Source organism: Cricetulus griseus, chromosome 3, assembly GCF_003668045.3.
Source record: "Cricetulus griseus strain 17A/GY chromosome 3, alternate assembly CriGri-PICRH-1.0, whole genome shotgun sequence".
NCBI lineage: Eukaryota > Metazoa > Chordata > Mammalia > Rodentia > Cricetidae > Cricetulus > Cricetulus griseus.
Genome location: NC_048596.1, coordinates 22,389,964 through 22,409,819, shown reverse-complemented (window position 1 = coordinate 22,409,819; position 19,856 = coordinate 22,389,964). Strand labels below are relative to the sequence as shown.

The 19,856-nt window shown below is 36.9% G+C and overlaps 1 pseudogene; it reads left to right on the top strand.

Moving 5' to 3' along the window:
* Positions 1–12,802: 12,802 nt before the first annotated feature.
* LOC100774517 overlaps positions 12,803–19,856 on the top strand; it is a 47,913-nt pseudogene continuing 40,859 nt past the window's right edge.

The window sequence follows — 19,856 nt, the reverse complement described above, 5'->3', positions numbered from 1 at the left end:
GGTGCCAATGTAGACTGGGTGGACCTTAATTTAGACTGTATTCTGGATATCTTACCATCCAGAGAATACCCTTCAGGGATTATGATGCAGATGGAAGATATCATATATTGGAATGGGTATTTATGCCACATAAACAAAATAAAAAGCCAAAGATGTGCATAGAAAAGATTTCTGATTTGATTCTAAATGGCAAATTAAGACTTTCTCAACTGACTGGAAAATATCCAGCAGAAATTATAATACCTTAAACCAATGAGAAATTTCCTCCCTATGGAAGGAGAATGAATACTGGCAGATAGCTCTTACTGACTTTTGGGAACAATTATCACCAATTTACCCAAAACTGACAGAATTAAATTCATAAAAAAGGCAATCTGGATCCTTCCACATATTTTAAGGCAAACTCCTATTTCTGGAGGTCTTACCTTCTACACTGATGCCAACACATCAGGTAAGAAAGGAACAGCTAGAGGTAATAAAAGTAGTCCAAATCTGTATACCTCTGTACAGAAGGCAGAATTATACACAATTCTTTGGTACTTATGGATTTTATAGAGCTTCTCAATGTAGTTACAGATTTTCAATATGCACAGAGAGTTGTTTTACACAAGGCTGGAGAATTCATTCCTGATCATACAGAATTAACATCACTATTTATACAATTACAGGAAACAATCAGGAACAGAATTAATCCTATATGTATAACACATATCAGATTCCATATGGATCTGCCAGGACCACTCGCACAAGGCAATGATGAGATTGATTGTTTATTAATAGGAAGTGTGCTAGAAGCCTCAGAATTTCATAAGAAAGACCATGTAAATAACAAAGGTTTGAAAAAGGACTTCTCCAACACTTGGCAACAAGTCAAGGAGACAGTGAGAAACTGTCCCACCTGTTCTTGTTATAATCAAGCTCCATATTATTCAGCAGGCTGTAACCTAAGGACATTCAGGGAAATGAGGCTTGGCAGATGGATGTCTTTCACTTTGCAGAATTTGGAAATTTGAATTATGTGCATCATACTGTAGACACATTTTCAGGGTTTCAATGGGCTACTGCTCTTAGCTCTGAAAAGACCAATTCTGTTATAACACACCTCCTAGAGGTGATGGCAGTTATGGGTATACCTGCACAAATAGAAACTGCCATGCTCAGGCATATGTGTCCACTAAATTGGAACAATTTTTCAAATATTATAACATAAAGCATTTAACTGGTATACCACACAATCCTATAGGATAAGCCGTTGTAGAACACTGAAAGAAATGCTCTATAGCATTTTGTAGGCTGGGGCTACAAAAACACTCAAAAATAGGCTATATAATGTGTTATTAACACTAAACTTTGTTAATGCTAATGAGAAATGACAAACGGCTACAGAAAGACACTGGACTATGGAAAAAAACTGCAGAACTGAATCAGCCAGTATACTTCAAAGATGCACTGACATGTCCAACATTGGGGAAGGCGTTTTGCCTTTGTTTCCACAGGAGAAGAAAAACTTTGGATACCATCAAAATTGATCAAGATTCGAGTCAAAAAAAAAAAACCCATGGAGGAGGAGAAATGACAGGTAATCTACAAGGGTAAATCTCATAAACTGGATAGAAACCTCACAAAGGAAAGGGAAGTGTTCTGTTTTTATCTTCACAGGAAAACTCATCTCCAGAAGTCAAAGGATACCAATGGGTAGAAGAGAAGGTAGCTATAATTATCAAACAATAGGATACTGTCATATGATGAACCCCATAGATGAATCTACATCTATTTTTCTTTATTTCCTAGTGCCCATTCAATTAAACCAATGCTGGCTTTAGAGCTGGATTTGACTTTCCTCCTCTAAATCCAACCATGTTGTTAAAATAACATGCAGAGTTCCTGTATTATACCAAGAAGCCAATTGATGTAATACAGAATCAGCAAAAATTAGGGACTGTCATTTGTCATTTCTTGGCTCTTTCTCTCAAGGTATAAATTCTCTTATACATGTTATATCCTATTTTGCCCTTTTCCCATATGCATACATAAACAAGTAAAAATTCATGTACTAACATTTATGTTTGAGTTCCACACAGCCAAAGAATAACTGCAGCAATCCCTGAATGCTCCAGTAAGAAAATGGGCCACACTTCCTTGAGTACACTGGATACAATTATGATTGGTTTCAACTGACACTGGCCAGAACATCAGATACTGACTCAAATCAACACAAGATCTTCAATCAAGATAAAGGCTTCAACCTAGACCTTCAATCAAGCATCTACCACCAAACATGGACTAGATATAATCCCCTCAAGACTTTTACTATACAAATATTTTTTTTCCTACAGGACCCCATGAGACTATTGCCATCCCATTTCAGCACAAAGTTACTTGGCAAATACTATGCCCTGTTTCCCCACTGTTGTCACTAAGGATAATGTACACCTGGTTAGGGCTAGTTTTCTATTGTTAGGGTTGGGATTGGAAGGAGGTGTTCAGGTTTGGAAATCTCTTTCAGATGACTTTAGGATTTAGTTGGAATAGACATAGTTAGGATGTGATACAAGCAGATTATACCTTCTTGTATTTCACGTTTATGATTGTTATTTATAAATATTTTACACTGTTAAGTTTTAATCCTCTTTAGACTAAGAGGAATTTTAGGGGAAATTCTAACGATGCCCACTTGGGGCAGGTTATAACTAACGCCCATCATCTATTGGCTGGAGACAGGTGTCTGACCATGCCAAATGGGAAAGGTTTAAGAGTGAGGGGGATGCATATGGGGCCCTTCTTTTTTTGCAACCTGCCACCTGGTTAGGTGCACTTGTGAGTGCTATCTTAATAAATATCTGCTTCTATCTATTCTAACTCCATGTTTAATTCCATCGAGACAGGAGAAAGAGTAGAAACCTATATAAGATAGAACAGGGACTGGCAGAACAGTTTCATAACTTTTTACAAAGGCTATCTGGGGCAGTAAAGTTACAGGTAGCAGATCCAGAACCTAGAAAAATGATCATATGCTCTCTAGCATATGAAAATACAAACCCAATATGCAAAACAATACTTTAGCTTTCAAAGATCAGGTCAGCACTGCTGGAAGAATGGGTTTTGCATACAGACAACATTGACTGTAATGTATAAGACACAGGAGCTTAGGTAGGAGAGGCAATCTCAAAAGGTTTAAAAAGACAACCAGAGGCTAAATGTTCTCAAGGTAATGATGCAGGAGCTTGGCAAGGAGAAATAACTTACAGAGGCCAAAATAGGTACCAAGAGGAACAGGAACTTGGGTAGGAAGCGCAATCCCCAGAGGGCCAAGAAGGCAGCAGGAAGCTAAATGTTTCAAATGTGGCAAAATAAGACATACTAAGAGGAATTGTAGGCCAGGAAATTCCAACAATGTCTTATATATAAGGCCTCCTCCCAATTGTGTAGGAGATCTGGTAAAGGCAGACACTGTACTGATGAATATAGATCGACCACAGACATGCAAGGAAACATGTCACATTCGGAAAAATACTTGAGGGGCCTTGAGGGGCCACCACATCAAGAAAGGTCCAGTCATTCCAAATTACGGTGGAGGACAATCTATCACTTGACAAATAGTACAGTGTCTATCGTAAAATATCATACTACTTTAGATGGTAGTTTGACTAGTGATGAGGAATCAAACACGACTGGAGGAGATGAGAAACACATATTTTGGCAAACTTCTATTAATGATAAGAGGCCTTAGTTGAAAGTAAGAATTAATAATACAGTTATTACTGGTCTGGTAGACACGGGGGCTGATGTAACTATTATTACCCAAAAGTCCTGGCCTCAGAGATGGCCTCTAAGAGAGGGGAATGTACATTTTTAAGGGATTGGAACTCTATCTAAAGTTCTCCAGAGTGTTAACTGGATTGTCTGCATTGGACCAAAAGGACAGAGATGACATTTAAAACCATATGCAGCAGACAAAGCTATAAATCTTTGGTGTCATGATCTTTTACAGCAATGGAATATCCAGATTAATATACCAACATTATCAGATGCAAATAATATGTAATCTTTAGATGGTAGACAAAATATAGTAAGGAACAATGGAAAACAGATACAGATCATTCAGGCTGTAAAGAAGCAAATCATGTATGATAAACCTTCAGAGGACCCAAAAGCCCTACCCTTAAGGTGTTCTACAGATGAACCTGTCTGGGTAGGAAAATGGTCTATAACCTCTGATAAGCTAGAGGCTTTACAAAAGCTATGCAGGAACAGCTAGAGGCCAGGTATATAGAAGGATCTACCAGCCCTTGGAATTCTGTATTTGTTATCAAAAAAATTCAGGTAACTGGAGAATGCTGACAGACTTGAGAGCCATCAATAAAGTAATTCAGTCAATAGGTTCTCTGAATCCTGGAATGCCTTTGCATTCCTTGATACCTAAGGGATTGCCTATCAGAGTCATTGATCTGAAAGATTTTTTTTCACAATACAATTACAAGAAAATGATAGAGAAAAATTTGTGTTTACTGTACCAACTCTTAATAATTCATAGCCAGTTAAGAGATTTCAGTGGAAGATTTTGCCACATGGAATGCTAAATAATCCTACCTTTTGCCAGCATTTTGTACAAAAAAGTTTGGAGATAATTTTTAAGAAATTTCCACAATCCTTTGTTTATGATTATATTGATGATATTTTATTATCAGATTCTAATAAAGAAACATTAGAACAAATGTTTGAAATAGTGAAGGAAGTTCTACCTCCTTGGGGATTACAGATTGCTCCAGAAAAAATACAAAGGGGAGATTCTATTAACTATTTAGGTTACAAGATAGACTTACAAAGAATCAAGCCTCAAAAAGTACAAATTAGAAGACATCCTTATCAACTCTTAATAGTCTTCAGAAGCTGCTAGGGGAAATTTCTCAACTACAGACAATTATTGGAGTGGAAGGACATGACTCAAAGAATTTAAAAATGGCCCTTAAAGGGTACAAGGACTTACACAGAAATGTTTTGTTTTTATCTTCACAGGAAAACTCATCTACAGAAGTCAAAGGACACTGCATCATGGGTAGATTCTTAAAGAAGGTAGCTATAACCATCAAACAAAAGGTATATATATATATATATATATATATATATATATATATATATATATATATATTTACATCTATTTCTCTTTATTCCCTAGTCCCTCTTCAATTAAACCAAACCAAAGCTGGTCATTCTAGTTGGATTTAGATTTGGCTTTTCAACCTCTAAATCCAAGCATATTGTTGAAATGAACTTCAGAGTTTCTGTATTATACCAAAAAAGCCAATAGATGTAATACAGTATAAGAGAAAAATTTGGGGACTCATTTGTCTTTCCTTGGCTCTTTCTCTCAAAATATACATACTCTCATAATTGTTTTTTCCATTGTTGCCTTTCCTGTCATACATACATATACAAGTAAAAATTTCTCTTCTAATATTTATGTTTGAGTCCCACACAGCCAATGAAGAACTGCCTGACAGCATTCCCTAGATGCTCTGGAAAGAAAATGGGTAATGCCTTCTAGAGTACACTGGATCCAACTTGATTCATTTGAACTGACTGTGGCCAGAACTTCGGGTACTGCCTCCAAACAACACAAGAACTTCAATCAAGATAAGGACTTCAACATAGACCTTCAATCCAGCATCTCCCAGCAAACATGAACTGGATATAATTCACTTAAGACTGTCACTACTCTAACATTTTCTTCCCACAGACCCCACCAGCCTGTCAGCATCAGAGTTCAGCATGAAGTAGGTTGGAGACTACTACTCCCCCTTTCCCCACTGTTGACACCTAGTTGGGCTAGTTTCCTATTGTTTAAGGTTGGGTTTGGAAGGAGGTGTTCAAGCTTGGACATCTCTTTCAGATGAGTTTAAGGTTCATTTGGAATAGACATTGTTAAGGTTTGATATTATTAGATTATTATATCTTCTTGTAATTCATCTTTATGATTGTTAATTATAGATAACTTACACTGTCATGTTTAAACCCTCCTTAGACTAAAAGGGGAAATGTAGGGGGAAATGCTGACCATACCACCTGGGAGCTGATACAGGCTCTTCTGACCACGCCCACTTGGGAGTTATCAGAGTGATGTAGCAAGCCTTTAAATATATCAGATTCTCATGCATGTGGCCCTCTTTTTCCCTCCCTGCCTGGCTGAATAAACAAGCATTCCATCAGTGTATTCCTGGTCACTGGCTCCGTTGTGTGAGTACTTTTCTAATAAACCATATGTTTCCAATTTATTTCTGACTCCATTGCATTCCACATTATCTGGCTTTCAGAGTTTCCATTGAGAAATCAGTTGTAATTTTGATAGGTCTGACTTTATATGGTACTTTGCCTTTTTCCTTAGCAGTTCTTAACATTCTTTCTTAATTCTTTTCAGTATATTTTTAATTAATTCATTTTTTTACATTCTAAGTCACCCCTCCCTCTTCTCCTCCAGCTTCCCCAATGTCCTCTTCTACCTCTTAACTGCTCCTTGGAGAGGGTAAGGTTAGGTGATCTACTAAGTCTGTCTCAAATTCTCATTTAGGCAGTACCAAGGCACCTCTTCACCCCCACACTTCTGTGTCTAGGTTGGGCAAGGTATCTCTATATAGAATGGACTCCACTAAGTCAGTTTGTACATTAGTGTTAGATCTTGGACCCACTTTCAGTGTCCTCATATATTTTCTCAGTCACATATGTCTCCTATATTAAGGGAGTCTTTTATATTAGATAAAATTAGAAACAAGCCTGCTTCATGTGTCAATCCCTGCTTCCTCTACCTCACCTCCTCCCTACCTCCCACCAGGCCCCCAACCCATTCCTCTGCTCCTCAGGAAAGGTAAGGCCATCCATGGGGAATCCCCAAAGTCTGTCATATCATCCTGTGCAGGGCCTAGGCCCTCCTATGTGTCCAGGCTGAGAGAGCATCCCTCAATGTGTGATGGGCTCCCAAAGTCCTTTATATGCCAGGGATAAATAGCTATCAAAGGCTCCATAGATTGTCAAGGCCTCCTCATTGCACACACAATCAGAGGTGTAGATCAGTCCCATGCTGGCCTCCCAGCTGTCAGTCTGGGTTACATCCATTCCCCCTTGTTCAGGTCAGCTGTTTCTGTGAGTTTCACCAGCCTGGTCTTGATATCTTTGCTCATCACTCCTTCCTCTCTGAAATTGGTTTCCTGAGTCCAGTTCAGTGTTTAGCTGTGGGTGTCCGCTTCTGCTTCCATTAGCCACTGAATGAAATCTCCCTAGTGCCAGATCTGTCCTCAGTATATGCCCAAGAGAGGAATTGATGGATCTTGAGGTAGACTGATTCCCATTCTTCTGAGAAATTGCCATACTGATTTCCAAAGTGGTCTTACAAGTTTTCACTCCTACCAGCAATGGAAGAGTATTCCTTATCATCCACATCTTCTCTAGCCTAGATGGTCATTGGTGTTTTTTTTATATTAGGCATTCTGGCAGGTGTAAGATGATATATCATAGTTGTTTTGGTATGTATTTCCCTGATGGCTAATGTTGAGCACTTTCTTAAGTGTCTTTCAGGCATTTTAGATTCCTCTGTTGAGAATTCTCTATTTAGTTCTGCACCCCACTTTTTAATTTCATTGTTTGGTGTTTTGGTGACTAGCTTTGTGAGTTCATTGTATATTTTGGATATCAACCCTCTATCAGATGTGGGATTGGTGAAGATCTTTTCCCAGTCATTTTGTCTTACTAACTGTGTTCTTTGCCTTACAGAAGCTTTAGAGTTTCAGGAGGACCCATTTATTAATTGCAGATTTCAATGTCTGTGCTACAGATGGTCAGGAGGCAGTCTCCTTTACCAACTCCATCAGGGTCTCTCACACTTTCTCTCTTAAGAAGTTCAGTGTGGCTGGATGTATGTCGAGGTCTTTGATCCATTTGGACTTAAGTTTTGTGCATGGTAGTAGATGTGGAGCTATCTGCAATCGTATACATGTCTGAATCCAGTTGTGCCAGCACCATTTGTTGAAGATGCTTTCTATTTCCCATGGTATGAATTTAGCTTCTTTATAAAAAATCAGGTGTCCATAGGTGTGGAGGTTAATATCAGGGTTTTCCTTTATATACCATTGGTCTATCTGTCTACTTTTGTGCCAATACCAAGCTGTTTTCAGGACTATGGCTCTATAATAGACCTTGAAGTCAGGGATTGTGGTGCCTCCAGAAGTTTCTTTATTGTACAGGGTTTTTTTGTTATCCTGAGTTTTTTGTTTTTCTATATAAAGTTGGGTAGTGTTCTTTCAAGGTCTGTGAAGAACTACGTTGTGACTTGGATGGGGATTGAGTAGAATCTGTAGATTGCTTTTGGCAAGATTGCCATTTTTACTATGTTGATCCTACCTATCAAAGAGTATGGGAGAGCTTTTCATTTTCTGGTATCTTCTTTAATTTCTTTCTTTAAAGACTCTAAGTTCTTATTGTACAGGTCTTTCACAGTTTTGGTTAGCATTACTCCAAGATATTATATGTTGTTTGTGGATATTGTGAAAGGTGATGTTTCTCTGATTTCTTGCTCATTGTGTTTGTCATCTGTATATAGTAGGGCTACTTATTTTGTGGATTAATTTTGTATCCTGCCACTTTGCTGAAGGTGTTTATCAGCTTTAGGTGTTCCCTGGGTCACTTATGTAGACTATCATATCATCTGCAAATAGTGAAAGTTTGAATTCTTGCTTTCCAATTTGTATCCCGTTGATCTCCTTTTCTTGTCTTATTGCTCTAGTTTGAACTTCAAGTACAATATTGAAAAGGTATGGAGAGAGTGGATAGCCTTATCTTGTTCCCAATTTTAGAGGAATCACTTTGAGTTTCTGCCCATTGAGATTGATCTTGGCTGTTGGTTTGCTGTATATTGCTTTTATTAAGTTTAGACATGTTCCAGTTATTCCTGTTCTCTCCAAGATCTTTATCATAAAGGGATGTTGTATCTTGTCAAAGGCTTTTTCAGAATCTAATGTGATGATCATGTGGTTTTTCTTTTTTGTTTGCTTTTATGGTGGATTAGGAAGTACTCATGTGACAAAGCCAGCCATGTACAGCCACCACTAATAGAGGATGACCCAAGCCAGATTTTCTAATTCCATAAGTAGTGTGTGGTTCAGCATGATGTGGGAGAGTCTATATAGAGAAAAGTCTGTCTTCTGGGGTTAGGGTAGTCCCATACAACTTTTCTGCAGCCACCAGCATGTGGTCTGGCACTATATGATTCTGCCTGGTTCTTGGCAGAATAACCATGAAGAGATAACTGCCAGGCATTTGTAATATAACCTGTTGCCACATGCTAATTCTTTTCCCACAAAGGATGTTTGTACTAAATTGTGCTTCCTGGCTTTGGGGCCTGAATGGTGTCAAAGTCTTGTGGAGAGTCTATTCCCAATCAAGACTCCATTCAGACATATTGTGGTTTTGTAGCCACAAAAAACCTCCCAGTGATGTAAGGTATGTCTGTCCCATTGCTGCAAAGGTTCCCACATGACTCAATGGCAGTTTTAGAGGCTCCATCTGTAAGCTTTGACTTAAGCATAGGGACATATGTCCCTACCTGTCATAGTTCACTGAATTTTAGCAAACACTGAGACCAATTCTAGTTTCTGTGCTGGCTCCACCCCACAGATGTAGTCTTAATCTCTCTTCACACAGATAGTGGTGGTCACAGTTCACGGCTGGGAGGTTAATGTCATTGCAGGAGGTCAATACTCAGATACACAAAGGGAATGAGGCAATGAAGCATTATCATGACTGGCACAATACTGGTTTAGAGTCCATGGAATTGACTTCCCTTTCTTCTAAATGTATCCACTGCTTCTGGCTAGCTACAGGGAAGCAGATGTGGCAGAGACAATTCTTGATTCTGACATTCTTGTCTGTAATGTTTCTATTATACTGTATTTGGACATTATAGATTCTTACTTGGCTACCATATCTCTTGAATTTGGTCTAAGAATACCTACTCAAATAGTGTGTCTGTGGGAACATGATCACTGGAGAACCTTATTCATTACACTTTGAAATGTGTCTGAATAAGTTATGATTACAACCAACCTTAGTAGCAGAGATTCATAAAATGATAAAAATATTAATTACAACACGAAAACACACCCTATTCAAAACATACCTGTGAAAGACTTCTTGTTCCTCACAGGTCAGGTTCAACCCTTCTAGTTGGTGATCTCCATTTTTCTTAAAGTTGGGGGACTCATTATATAACTTCCTGTGGAAACAGATACGATGTCAACTGTGCAGATATTCCCAGTCTCCTCCTTCTGAGCACTTGCTGATTCATCAGATGGAATGAAAAGGTCTTTTAAAAAATTTTCTAATCCTGCTGCACAATTTAAAAACCACTCTGATTGTTGTTTATAGCTATTTATATCTCAACATCTTTGCTCTAGGACAAATTTTCTGCAGTCTAATTTATAAAATAATAATACTGAGTCCATAAGTGTTTAATAAATGTTTGCATGTGTTTTGTTAAAAAAGGAACTTCTGTTGTTGTGAAGAACCTACAAGTTTAAAAATCCAGAATCCTATGACCTCAGACCATCTTAGTTTCCTTTGTAGTGATTTTCCTGAGTCTATATATGACCTATCTTCATTGTGATTATTAGGTAAATTTTTTGAATATATAAGTAGATCCATATCTTCTGCCAACCAAAATGCTAAATGTGTCAGAAAGTACTCGAGATTTTTCCACATTTTATAATAACCTTAACTGAGGCTTACATTCATAAATTTGATGTCTTTGTTTTCTTTTATTTTTGAAATTGTTCACATGGTGGAACAAGGTTTTGGGGGAAAACAATGTTCCAGTGTTCTCAGCTATTGTGCCTCCTATTTGGCTTCAGAATAAAATATTTCTTTTTATGCTTTGAGTGAGAGCTATTTTTTAGACACAGAAGAGGGGCTATTTCAGAAGAGAAAGATAACTGGGAGTCAGAATGAAGAGGAACCAATATGGGAAATGAAGGTGTGTATAATATTAAAGTCATGATGAATTGAATAAAAATGGCACTATGCAATCCATTCTATTATGTAATGAAAATTCACTAGTAATTTTTTTTAAAATATCAAAATGTGATGTTGATGAGAAAGGAGACAAACTAAAAAAAAATGTAATGAAGTGTCAATAAAATATTTCCCAAATGTCAATTCATCTTTGATTCAGTCACACTGCTTGGTTATGCTCCAATAGTTACCCTCAGCTCTTTCCTTAAAAAGCAAAGGAAAATGCCAACAAGTTGAGCTCGTAGGCCCATTTTTTGTTAATGGTTCTTTGACTCTCATATTTTATAAAGAAAAGTTGATCCAAAGCATCATGCTGACTTACAAATTTACCAAACCAAGCTTAACTCCAGTTATGACATGAAATGTACTGAGACTGTTATTTTTTTTCAAACCTATTCTTTGGTGCTTTAGAGCAATATCACATGGGCAACAAATTATTGCTTACTTTGAAGTAGATAATTAAGATAACCATGACTTTGGGTTATTGAAATTTTATCTTAGATCTCTGTATAGCTATGTTTGTAATCTCTGAGCAAGATTACAAAACTTGAGCAAACTTTTCTGTTTTCTATGTTAAAACATAATTATTAACTAGATTCACTGCAGTGTGACTGCTACTGATTATGAATAGTATAATGCCATAGTTCATAGTTAAGCAATTATGATGGATATATTTGAACTCTATGCCTTTCTATATAGGGAAGGGAGCAAAATGAATGAAATGTGGGTTAAGTTATACACACCTTTGGCTCATGCATTTTAGAACATGATATCCACTTGGTGGTGCTGTTTGAGAGGAGGTTAGGTTATATCAATTATTGTTACAGACTCTATAGACTATTGTGCTTATCCAGTTTTACATCTGCATTGGTTGGACTAAGAGAATTTCTAATACCTTTCTTTAAGAATATATGGCAAAGCCAGGGGAGTAAGTATGCCACTTAGATAGTCACTTTGATTTCTAAATTCTTTTGGCTATGAGATGTGAGACACAGATAGTCATTACTGTCCCATCACCTTAAGAAAACAGTAGGTATTTCATGGTTGAACTATACAACACTGAAAACAAAGAACTTTCTTTAGCTAAAAGCTAAATATTTATTTTCTGATTCAAGATGTGTTACTCATAGCTATGTTTTGTTACCTTGATTTTATAAATAGCCAAAGAGTGAAATAAAGAGATATAAGGCTTATATTGTTGAACAAAGTATGTCCAAATGTTTAATATAACAAACAAATAACTAAAGTACGCAGGACCATGGAACAATGTAGTAGAAGAATTGTCAGTTTGAGGTCACCCGAAGATATTTAGTAACACTTTGTTGATAAACAAATGTATTTCATAGAATATATAAACTCTCATAAGTCTCAATCTCCTCCCTGGTCACTAACTGATAATATAAATGTTGAGTAGTTTTCTTAAATCTCAAAATTAATCTTTTGCTTCTCAAGAGTATTTTCACATTATAAATATATTTGTTTACTTTTATTAGAAGTATTTGGACAATGATGAGTATTGTGAAATTTAAATTAATGAAATTCTTAATATGTACCCTAGAACAAAGGACAAGTGCAAATACCATCTTATTTTATCTCCATCAAAAGGACAAAGTCTACTTGAGTGAGAGAGATTAAAGGTTATCTGATTAACCAGTCAATGATGTTTCAAGAGGAACATGTTGATCCAGCAGATAGTGTTATAAAAGCTCCATGTTGACTGATCACAGCTGTGTCAGTGAGAAGGGTCTCCATGGATCCAGTTGTGTTGGTGTTTATGCTCACATGTCTGGTTCTCCTCTCATTCTAGAGACAGAGCTCTGAGAGAAGGAATCTCCCTCCAGGCCCCACTCCTCTCCCACTTATTGGCAATTTCCTCCAAATAGATGTGAAGAATATCAGCCAATCCTTGACCAATGTAAGTATTCTTTGTGCTCCTCTAATATGTTGATGAAGAAGATTCATTGAAAGCTGCTTTTATTGAAAACAGCTTTCAGAGTCTGTATCAGAGGCAGTATTGATATAAATAACCATAAAGACAAAATCTTTTCAAAGTATTGTGTACTTTATGACTTTTATAATTGGCCTTTTTCAGGAATTCAGTAATAAGTAAGGTTTCAGGTGAAAGGACATTTACAGCATTACATTTCATAAAAAGGAAAAAATCCCATAAAATTTCATGATTTGTTTCTATTTCCAATCTTAAAAAACAGCTTTTCCCATTATTTTTGGTTGAAGGTCAGTAGCAAGTAATAGATTATTCAATAAGTCAGGTAGAATTTTAGATATCCATTTTTACTGAGGTTATTTGTATTTGATGCTGTACCCTAAAAGAACTGATGCCTAATTTAACTAAATACCAATGGACATGGAATAATGCAAGAAAGTCAAGAGAGATGTCAAGCTTTCAGTATATTTGGTGATAAGTATATCCAGTTTTAATATTTTTTTATTTGAATTACAAACAAGATTGAATTACATGACAATCCCAGTTCCCTTCCTCCCCTACCACACCCCCCAACTAAAACCCTACCAGTTTTAATATTTTTAAAACCTAAGTCTGGGGCAAAGAATGCTGCAAGAGAAGGAACTGTCTTTTCAGGAAATATTACATGCCTATGTGCAGCATCTGTGGTGCCCACACTGTTTGTAGTAGCATACTGCCAAATATGGATTGCTCAGCAGAATGGTTTGTACTGACTTACAAATTTACATTACAAACCTAAGTGGGCCTGGCTTTTCTGCTTAGTTCTGAACCATTTCATCTGTTTTGTTGGTCTACTTGTTAATGTTTCATTAGTACCAGTCTGATCATATCACTATAAGTCTGTAATATATTTTGAGGTCAGGTATTATTATACCTTGAACTGTGTTTCAGTTCTTAGGAATCCCTTGACTATGCTTGGTTCTTTGTAGTCCCATATGAAGTCCTCTGTTGTTTTTCTAAATCTGTAAATATCGCATCAGAAGTCAGATGCATACCATTCAATGTATAAATACAGAAGCATGGGTTTAATAGTATGTGTGTTTTTTTCCTTGGTTTCTGCTTCTTCTCTGGTCTTCTGGCTGCAGGGTTTGAGTAGAGTGTTCCTACACCTGTGGGCCGGACTTCCACAAGTAAAGTGGAGTTGCCTCTGTTCAAATAGGGCATTTCTGTCCAATTTAGGGGATGGGGACATGGTGGGCAGGATGGCAGGAGTGATTGTGGGTAGGGTAGGCAGGCACTGAGAGAGTAGGCAGGTAGGTGGCCTATGTGGGGTTTTGGTGGCCAGTTTCTTGCTGAATGTTTTAATGTGAAAACACATTGTAATCCTTGTGTAACAAATACCTGAGCCCTTATCAGTTACAAGGTACACTGTAGGTGATCCATAACTGATCATCAGCATAATGACATATAAATAGGCTTCAGTACAATTTGAAGCTGATTTTTGCCTGAATAAAAACATTAAACTACAGTGATTGAAAATGTTAGTGTGAAGGAGGTAGACGCCATAGAGATTAAAGTGACTTTTTTTACTAGTATTTACAACTTTCTTTCCTATTTCCAGTTCTCAAAAGTCTATGGAGATGTTTGCTGAAAGAGGAAGCTTCCCAATGGCTGAAAGACTTAATAAAGGCCATGGTAAGTAAGTGTTCATGTTCATGTGAGTGATGCCTAGTGTTGACTGTGAAGGTGATTACTGAAAAGAGAGGCTGGACTTTTTCCTGAGGGTTAGCATTAGGTTGGTCTTCTCTATGGATTCACCTATCAGATCTCTCATCTCTTCCCAGAATCTATTTCTAGTGTTTTACCATTTCTTCAGGCATTATTTTTAGCAATGGAAGCAGATGGAAAGAGACAAGGCCCTTCACACTCATGACTCTGAGGAATCTGGGCATGGGCAAAAGGAGCATCGAGGACCGTGTTCAAGAGGAAGCACAGTGCCTTGTGGAGGAACTGAGGAAAACCAATGGTAAGTGTAGTTTTATATATTTACATCTCAATTAGGTATGTGTGTATGTCATGCTTTTGTTGTTTTGAAATCATAAACAATGATTATAGACTTTTTGTTAATTTTCTCTTGAGCTGCAGAACTAAGCATTTCTATTAGTGCAGGAGTAATTTATTTTTGTGGTTCATTTCACCATGGAATAAGTGGTTGTGTTAATTGTGACAGAGTCCAATGAGAGGATATTTGTTTACATTTTCTTGAATCACAGTGGTTTGAGCAAATTAACTGAGCAATGCAGGGATTCTTCTAGGCCCATGTTTTCATTCGTGGGTAACAATGATGTTATAAATGTTTTTTTTTCCTCAGATGAGTGTAATAAATTTTCATCAATCATTGTATCTTTTATAGCATGATGTCAACTTGTATTATTATTTGTTTAATAATTATTTACTACATTGTAAATGTTACATAATGTGTTTTGATCATGATCCCCACCAACTCTTCTGAGATATAACCTCACTTTCCTATCTATCCTACTTTGTGTAGTCTCATTATTTAATATCAACCAAACCTGATTTGTGCTTGACATAAAAGATTTTTAAAGAAAATTTTCTTTAGTGGTTTCAGAATTTTTACTTGTTTAAAAATATATTTTAATTGAATTAGAATTACACAATTCCTCCCTTTTCATATTCTATTCCTTTCCAGATGCCCTCCCTTGTGTCCTTTAAATTCTTTTCCCTTATTCAATCATTAGCCACTTGTCTTTGAATACTATTATATATATGCATATACATAGACACATATGTATACAACTTACACCCTGCCCAACTTATCATGCCGCATCACTGTCACCCAAAATCATAGGGTCTATTTCTGTCCCTTGCAGGTTCCCAAGCCATTGGTTCAAAGTGCATGAGCTCTCACTAGTTCAGGTCAGCTGTCTCTGTGGTTATCCACATAATGCCCTTGACCTAGTGTCCCCACCCATTGTTCATATGATTCCTCCTCCCTCTCTTCAGCTGAACTCCAGGAACTCAGCCCAGTGCTTGTCTATGTTTTATGGCATCTTCTTCACTCAGTTATTGGATATAGGTTCTATGATGACAGTTAGGATAGTCACTAATCTGATTAAAGGGGAAGGTGCATTCAGACTCCCTCTACACTATTGCTAGGAGTCTTTGCTGGGGTCATCCATGTGGATTCCTGAGAATTTCTCAAGCCTCATGTTTCTCCCTGATTTCGTTTAGTCTCCCTCTATCAGATTATCTCTTTCATTGCTCTACTCCTTCCCCTTCCCAACTCTGTCTTCTTGATCCCTCATGATCCCATTCCACATCCCTTCCTTTCTGCCAACCTTCACTGTATACCCAGGAGATCTTAACTATTTTCCCTTCCTGGGGACCTCCATGTGTGTCCCTCATAGGGTCTCCTTTTTATGTAGCTCCTTTGGGGTTGTGGACTGTAGCCAAGTTTTCCTTTGCTTTACATTTAATATTCACTTATGAGTGACTACCTACTCTTATTTACTTTCTGAGTCTGGATTGACTCATTCAGGATTTTTCTAATTCCATCCATTTGCCTGCAAATTTCAAGATGTCATTGTTTTTTTGTTTGTATGTTTTCCACAGAGTAATACTCCATTGTGTACATGTACCACATTTTATTTATCCATTGTCTGGTTGCGAGGCATCTAGGTTGTTTCCAGGTTCTAGCTGTTATAAATAATGCTACTATGAACAAAGCTAAACAAATGTCCTTGTGGTATGACTGTGTATCCTTTTGATATATGCACAAGAGTTATATTGGTAAGTCTTGGGGTAGGTTGATTCCCAATTTTCTGGGAAACTGCCATACTGATTTCCAAAGTGGCTGTACAAATTGGCACTCCCTCCAGCAGTGTAGTACTGTTTTCCTTACTTTTCAGTCATCACTGTTTATGATCTGAGCCATTCTGATACTTGAAAGATGGTATCTCAATCTTGTTTTGATTTGCATTTCTCTGATGGCTAAGAATGTCGATCAATTCCTTAAATATTTTTTGGCCATTCCAGTTTCTTGTGTTGATAATTCTCTGTTTAGATCTGTACATGATTTTTAAATTGGATTATTCGGTGTTTTGGTGTCTAGTTTCTTGTGCTCTTTGTGTAATTTTGAGGTCAGTCCTGTGTCAGATGTGGGGTTAGTGAAGATATTTTCCCATTCTTTAGGCTGCTGTTTAGTCTTGTTAACCATTTCCTTTGCTTTAGAGAAGCTTCTGTTTCTGGAGGTCCCATCTATTGTTGGCTGCTCTCACAGTCTGTGTTACTGTTGTTATATTTAGGAAGTGGTCTCATGTGCCTATGTGATCAAGTTTACTTCCCACTTTATCTTCTACTGGTTCAGTGTAACTGGACTTATGTTGAGGTCTTTGACTCGCTTGGACATGCGTTTTGTATATGGCAATAGATATGGATCTATTTGCATTCTTCTACATGTCAACAACCAGTTATCATAGCAACATTTGTTGAAGTAGTTTTCTTTCTTTCTATTGTACAATTTTGGTTTCTTTGTAAAAAATATGGTGTTCGTAGGTGTGTAGAATAATGTTAGGGTCTTCAATTTGATTCCATTGTTCTCCCTTTCTGTTGTTCTCCCGGTCTGTTTTTGTGCCATTATCAAGCTGTTTTTAGTACTATAGCTATATACTAGATCTTGACTTGAGGGATGGTGATACCTCCGGAACTTCCCTTATTGTACAGAGTTGTTTTGGCTAGCCTGTGATTTTTGTTTTTCCATAGAAAGTTGAATATTGTTCTTTCAAGAGCTGTGAAGCATTGTGTTGAAATGTTGAAGGGGATTTCACTGAATCTGTAGATTGCCTTGGGAAGATTTTTACCATGTTGACCCTTCCTATCCAAAAATGTTGGAGATCGTTCCATTTTCTGGTATCTTCTTTAATTTGTTTCTTTAAAGATTCAAAGTTCTTGTTATACAGTTCTTTCACTTGTTTTGTTAGAGTTACTCCAAGATATTTGATCTTGTTTTGGATATTGTAAAGGACAATGTTTCTCTGATTTCTTTCTCAGCCCCTTTATTATCTATATATAGTAGGGCTACTGATTTTTTTTGAGTTAATCCTGTATCCTGTCACATTACTGAAGGTGTTTATCAGCTGTGGGAGTTCCCTGGTAGAATTTTTGGGACATTCATGTAAACTATCATATCATCTGCAAATATTGAAAGTTTGAATTCTTGCTTTCCAATTTGTATCCCCTCCATCTCCTTTTTTGTCTTATTGCTCTAGCTAGAACTTCAAATACAATATGGAAGAGATATTAGTAGTGGGCAGTGTTGAATTGTTCCTGATTTTAGAGGAATAACATTGAGTTTCTCTCCATTTATTTTGATGTTGGCTGTTAGTTTGCTGTATATTGCTTTTATTATGTTTAGGTATGTTCCTGTTATCACTGATCTCCCCAAGACCTTTATCATGAAGGAGTTTTAACTTTTGTCACTGGATTTTTAGCATCTGGTTTGATGATCATGTGTTTTCCTTTTTCAGTTCATTTATATGGAGGATTACATTGATAGATTTCCATATGTTAAATCATCCCTGCATCTCTGGGATGAAGTCTACTTGATCATGGTGGATGATTTTTCTGATACGTTCTTGGATTCAATTTGCCAGTATTTTATTGAGTATTTTTGAATCAATGTTCATGAGGGATATTGGTCTTTAGTTCTTTCTTATTTGTGCTTTTTTTTGGTTTGGGTACCACTGTAATTGTAGCTTCATAAAAATGAGTTTGGCAATGAACCTTCTGCTTCTATTGTGTGAAACACTTTGAGGAGTATTGGTATTAACTCTTCTTTGCATTTCTGGTAGAATTCTGCAATGAAACGATCATGCCCTGTGCTGTTTTGGTTAGGAGTGTTCGATAACTGCTTTTATTTCATTAAGGGTTATAGGTTTATTTACATTGCTTATCTTATCTTGACTTAAATTTGGTAAATAATATCTATCTAGAAAATTGTCCATTTCCTTAGGAACTTCTAATTTTGTGGAGTACAGCTTTTCAAAGTATGACCTGATGATTTCTGGGTTTCCATAGTGTCTGTTGTTATGTCCCCCTATTCATTTCTGATTTGGTTAATTTGCATATTCTCCCCTGCCTTTTGGTTAGTTTGGATAATTGTTTATCTATCTCATTGATTGTCTCAAAGAACCATCTCTTTGTTTCATTGATTCTTTGTATTGTTTTCTTTGTTTCTACTTCATTGCTTTCAGCCCTTAATTTAATTATTTCCTGGCATCTAGTCCTCCTGGGTGAGTTTGCTACTTTTTGTTCTAGAGCTTTCAGGTGTTCTGTTAATTCTCTTGTGTAGCTATCCTCCATTTTCTTGATATGGGTTCTTAGTTCTATAAACTTTCCTCTTAGAACTGCTTTCAGTGTGTCCCATAGGTTTGGGTATTTTCTGCTTTAATTTTCACTGAATTCTAGGAAGTATTTGATTTCTTTCTTTATTTCTTCCTTTACCCAAGAGTGATGCAATTGAGCATTGTTCAAGTTCCTTGAGTTTGTGGTGTTTCTGCAGTGTTTGTTGTTGAATTCTAAAGTTTTGCCTTGGTGGTCCAAAAATATACAGGAGTTATTACATTATTTTGTGTCAGTTGAGGTTACTATATTGCCAAGTATGTGGTTGATTTTAGAGAAGGTGCCATGTGATACTGAGTAGTAAATGTATTCTTTTGTGTTTGGATGCAATGTTCTATAGATGTCTGTTAAACCTACTTGGGTCATAACTTCTGTTAGTTCCTTTGTTTATTTGTTATGTTTCTGTCTGACAGTCCTGTCCAGTGGTGGTAGTGGGTTGTTGAAGTCTAACACTATA